Consider the following 6,144-nt stretch of genomic DNA (forward strand, 5'->3'; position numbering starts at 1 on the left):
CTCACGTGTGACGTTTGTTTAAACTGACGCTTAACGTGTGCTGGAACAGTGGTGAGAAACGCAACGCCAAGATTCCATTATTTTGTTACCATTTAAGTTCAAAATAATGACTTTGTAAGCGAAACTGTGTTTTACAATTTTATATCCAGCTTTTAAAAATGTTGTACAAATTCTAGTTTCAATTTCTTGCTCCAAAAAACCTTCTCCTAAACACACGAACAACATATCTCTTATTCTAAATGCATTTGCTCACTGTCCGGTACCTTAGCAGTAGCGCTTGAAGCACGTTTTATTACGATGCTTAAGCCCTTTACCAGGCACCCACTGCACCACCACCACAACCAAAACCCAAGATCCACACGCAATTGAGCTCGTAATGCAGCATCCCGAAAGCCCCCGTTTTTAAGCCAGATAAAGTGGTGAATGATGTTTCTCTTACCCATGTTTGACCAGCCTATCTCAAGCCCTCTTGACACCCGCGACCCTGCCCTGCCCTGCATCCGCTTCTGTTGATTGTTCCAGCACACACACACACAAACAGTCTGGCAAGCAATCCATGTCAACTCTTCATCCAGCGCACCGTGCAACAAGTTTCAAATCAAAGCTCCAATCGTCTCTCAAGTAGGCTGCCCGACGCACGTTGCAATCACGCATCAAGTGAACGACCTACCGCCGACCCGATTGTGATCGGGGCGCACGGCGACCGTAGCCCATTCACTCGCATCACCATTCATCAATTCGCCCAGTTGGAAGAGCTCCAGCTTTATTGCGAGATCTTCCCAATCGCGCGATGACAATTCTAGGAAGCGCGTCTTGTCGCGATTCATCCACCCAGATAAAACCCTTCGTGTTTGTGGTGGCGTCTGGGCGGATTATTCATGTGACTCCGGGACTGCACCGGCACCCTGCACCCTTAGCATGTCGAGCACGGGACAGGTAGACGGTGAACGTTGGGCACGGCACGGCTAGCATGGGGTGAGAGAATCGGTGTAATTATGCCTCGTCATAATTACCAGGAAAATGTGCGAATTTTGACTTTTAAGGGTGCTTTTTTAAAGGTGACCGCTTCCCATTTTTCCCTCGGCACCCCAGCAGGACTCGGGCCAAGCAAATGGGAGAGAATATTAGTAAGAGCGTTCCGATCCGGATGTAAGCAGCCTGCGCACCTTCGGCTCCGTTCATCCGAGATATGATCAGATGACGATAATCGATACAATTACAGGAGAAAAGTGTTTAAATAATATGTAACGGGAGAACGGCAAGAAGGTAAGGATTGTGAAGGAAGCAAAATAGAGAAGCAAAACACAAAAAGCGCTCCAAAAAGGCACTCTTTACAGCAACCAGCAGGGATGCAGCTGAACTTTGATTGACTTCAAGTGGCATTAGTGGCGCTAAAGGTCCGTACATCGCACAATGACCGGGCGAAAACAATGAGCTTTATTATTGTTTTGCTCTGCTTACTGGGGCCATGTTTTGGCACGTCACTAATTATAAGCGAACGGACGCGCACTGGGAAGCTGTGATCGTGGCGATGCCTTTCTAAACCTATCGCAGTCACTATCTAGATTATGTTTTTGGGTGTCTGAGAGAAAATTGAGGTCAGACGATCAAGGTGAGAAGCTGAGTGGTAAGTGGCAAAGCAGGAGTGTAAAGGGAAGATCAATTAAATGTTGAACCTAGTTCGGAAGAGAAAGATCACACAACAACACCAAGAAATCAAGCCTGTAAACCACATCAAAACGCTTTATATCTTCCTACACTGGTTGGCGGCGTGTAAACACGTGTTCTTGCATTGTCCTTTTCGGAGCATGCGACAAATCGTAAAGCTCGCTTGTTAAACATGCCAAATAAACATGGTCACTGCACACGTAAATTATGCATCGAAGGCGACGCATTTTAGTGGACTTGGTGGAGCAAGAAGCTTCAAGCCGCAAGCAGACAACGGCAACAACAAAAAAAAAAACCAGTCACCAGTCTCGTCGTCGTGTGTGGCGACATTTACGAGCCTGTTTTGATGTAGTGGTTCTGCGACCCCTCCAACCTTTTCGGGTGCCGTTTAACGCTTTCGAGGTTGGGTTAATTATTTTTAATTTTGCAAAATAAAAACAGACAACAACAAAGAGCTTTGTTGGTTTTTTATTTCTTTTCTGCAATACACAACAACAATGAGGGTTTGCACAGCTTCAAGCTAAAGCAACAAAAACTGCGTCGAAGTATTACTACCTCATCTTAAACGCAGAGAAGCTAAAAGAATGTCTAAATTATACTAAATTCTCCTCTGCAGTAAAGTCAGTCTGCAGTAAATGGCGAACTGGACCACAGCCCCCGGCCACCGAACGTCCATTGTGTGGGCTTTTCACAGCTTTACCTTCACCCGAGCAAAAAACTCCGCAATCTCGAGACTCAAAGCCGCGAATGGTAAGCCAAAAATCAAGTCGTGAGTTTTAACAGCCACGAGTCCCAAACGTGGCCACCGCAGTGGTAAAAGCGCAACACAAAACACAAAAACCAACAATCAGTGTGGGCAGCCTTCAAATTCCTTCCACCCGGGCTTCCAGCAAGCAAAAAGATGAAGCGAGAAAATTAAGCAGCTAAAAACGGGAATTGAATGATGAAATTGCCAACATCCCTTGGCCCTGCACGCAGCAAATGCGAGCGCCCCGAATGCGTTTATGCGAGAGTGATTTTCAAATTACTACCGCAAAACAGTGTGGCCAGCGTTCGCGCCACCGCTTTCCTTTTTCCCGCAGAATGGATGGATCCTCCAAAATGGCGTCGCGGAAAGGAATGATTAATCCCCAGCCCCAAAAGCCTCCGAATGGCTGCTTCGAATTGAGGGAGGTTGGGGGAAAGAACGCTATAAAAAAAAGCCACAATCAGCCGCCTTGCCTCCCAATCGCGATGATGGCGCGCTGAACGATCGCTTTGAGACCGTAAGGTGCGCGAAGATAGCTTGCCCCTGAAAGCATGAGGAAAGCGGGCAAAGTGGGGTGGATGGTAGGAAGCTTTTAAAAAACGGGGCTGGATAAAAAATGGAGAATTTAAACAATCCACTCAAACCGTGAGAACCGAGCACGATCGAGAATTTCCCGCGAAACGCTGCGGCCGAAAGAAAAATGTGTGGTCGATTAGGATCGCTTAGCGCGGTGGCCCGTTGAAGTTCGAGCAGTTTCGAGCAGGCATCGTGTTTTTGAACGTGCCGAAGAAAACTGCATTTCCTCGGACCGCAACGGATCCCGGCGATGGCGATTCGGGGTTTGTACGTCTCGTTACGTTGTCGCTCGTGGCCAGAATGAAGACATTAACATTATTTCTGGGTCTTGCGATAGATAACACTGTCCGGTGTTAGCTTCAGTGCATCTGTTACATTCTTATCTAGAGCCCATTCATTATGCAGAAGCCGCGTAAGATAGCCATCAGGAAAAGCGCACAAAAAGCTAGTAATAATAATGTAATAAAACCTAAAAAAAGAAACTCCAGTTCTGCGATGTGTCCCGAGAATGGCTCACAAAACTAATTTTAATGAAGACACAATTTAAATAATGCACAACGTTACAAAGTCACAATGTCCCTTCCAAAAACTTCCAACGACATAATCGTAACCGCACTCGCTCGTTGTCGTGTTGGTTGCTGTATTTTTTATTTCTAAAATGGCGGCTCATGCTTTGCCCAGCGCAATTGTTTTGTACGAATCATTTTTCATTTAACAAAGATTGCCTTTCCCTTCCTAACGTGGTGTGAAATGAAACCAGTTCCAGTGTTCGCTGCGCCTTCGGAAGAAGCGTCCACCAACAGCAACCCGATGTGGAGTACATCTTTAGGGAACGATGTCTTCAGACGACTGTTGAAGAAGTGCGCGGTACGAGCTGGACTGGATTGGGTATGAGTGACTGCGGGTAATCAACAGACCATGAAATGGGTAAAGTCTGCACTCCAATCCCCATTCCCTCCCTCCAACCTCCCATCAAACTGCCTTTGTGTGGGGATCCGTGAAAACGGGGTGGAAAATGGGTTGAAAACGAAACGGCAGAAGAAAAGCGTACGAACGTGTTTCGCCGCCGTCTGTCCGCCCCTGCTTGCTGACCGGATCGTGTAACGAAGCGGAAACTTTTATTATTTAATAAACATGTAGTTCTTACGCGTATTACTTGTTGTTAAGTGGTTTTAAGCTTGTGTTTATTACTTGATTATGAACGTGAGTGAGCAACCTTTCGGTTTGCTGAATCTCTCTGAGCAACAAAATGGAGGTCGCTTATGCTACAATGATGCAGACATGTTTAACACCACCCTTAAACAGACAACATCTTGAGGTTTGTTAATGTGTCGATTCTTACCGAAAGATTGTATGCTAACTCCCCCAAAAAAAAAAAACAGACAGAGTCCCTTCATTGCCATCCTAAGCTATAGAGTTACAAAAATAAACCAAGAAACACTTCGCCATAACAGACACAGAAATTGACTTCAAGCAGTAAATTATCTTTCCCTTCGATGGTCACAATCACCCACTTGAGACGGTCGAAAACGATCGCGCGGTTGAAAAGTGATTGCTCGGTGAAAGTTATGCATGCTCTTCCGAGTAGCAGATTCTGCTGTATCCTGCTAGTATGGGAGGTCAAACTATCGCAGAGACCACGCTTAGTTACAGCTGGAGCGCTGAGAGCTCTTGTTCCTTCATTTCCTCCAAAACAAGGGCCGTAAGTGGTTCCGAGGACTTCCAACAGCTACTGTTTCCGGCTTAATCTTTCAAACTTTCATCGGATGGTTTTGAGAGGTTGACGAGATTCCGTCTAGAGGGTAAAAGATATTTCCGTTGGAAAACTCATCTCCTCCTTTCCCTAACGATAGGAACACAACTACTCCACTTAAGGTTTAGCTGTGATTTTTAAGCGATGTAAAAATGTTTTTCAACTGTTGAGAGAAGAGTAACCAGCCTGATGCACTCTAACAAATTTATGATTCTTTAGTTTATTGTGCCAATCAATCATTGTATTTTATGTTTTTGCACATCAGACCACCTAGAGATGTAAATGTCTTTTATTACCTTTTTCCTGCCCAGCTACTGCAGCAAGAGAACGCATGCATTGAAATTGGAATCGCTTGCAGCATGCAGCTATAACCTCACATTCCACCCATGCAATCTAATCTACTTGCAAACAAATCTTTACCACTGGCCTTAGTCATTGAACTGCGATTGAGGCTTCCATGCCTAGCACATCGAGCGCATTAGCTTGCCGGCAATAAAATCGTAACGATCGTGCAGCGCAATCCGCTTTCAACTGCTCACCACCCATCCCAACCACAATTGCAAAAAAGCTTCCAGCGATACCAGGGAAGATGCTGCTGCACCCAATCCACTCAAATCGCCATTCCTAAGTAGCTTCACGAACGAACGAAACCATCGATTATAGCCTCCGCTTCACAAATGCTGTCTGCCCATGGAAAATCGAGCATCTGTCTCTCTGTTCACCGGGGCATAATGAGAAAAGCGCACGACTTCTTTTACTGCACCGACTCGCACATTCTGCTGTGGCATTGTTGTCTATTTCAATTGTACACACTCACCTTCCGTGGATGCCTTGCTGCTGATGCACCAACGTTGCCGAAGCCTTGCGGGCACAAGAACTAGCGTCCCACCGCGTTGTGAAGGTTTTGCTCCTTCATTCTACCAGTCTGCGTCAAACAGTGGAGCTGGAGTTGAGTTCTAACGACGCCTCGTCTCGGTTTTACTCACCCGATCGGCAAACACGGCAACACTCACCAGACATTGGACGATCAATAATGCAGTAAATTAGCATTTAATTGAAATTAGCATACCCGCAACCGTACAGGTGTTGTTGAATTAATCATCTCAATCATCCAATGTCCGTTGGTGTAACGATCATCATGACGATCGCGATGAAGGGTTGATGAAAACAGAGTTTTTGCCAGTTCGGATTGACAAGGTGCCCAAGAACAGTTGGTGCAAGCGCAACAGAACGGATTGATCATTGAATGAATTAGTTGCACTTGACGGTCAGCGTTACCGATTGCGAATCGGTGCAATTTATATGCATTTTGTCGGATTATTGATCGTGCGGGAAACAAGCTGAAAAACGTTCAGGATCATGATTGAACATTCGTTTTGAATACTTTGTTTTACAAATT

This window comes from Anopheles maculipalpis, chromosome 3RL (genome assembly GCF_943734695.1).
Source record: "Anopheles maculipalpis chromosome 3RL, idAnoMacuDA_375_x, whole genome shotgun sequence".
Lineage (NCBI taxonomy): Eukaryota > Metazoa > Arthropoda > Insecta > Diptera > Culicidae > Anopheles > Anopheles maculipalpis.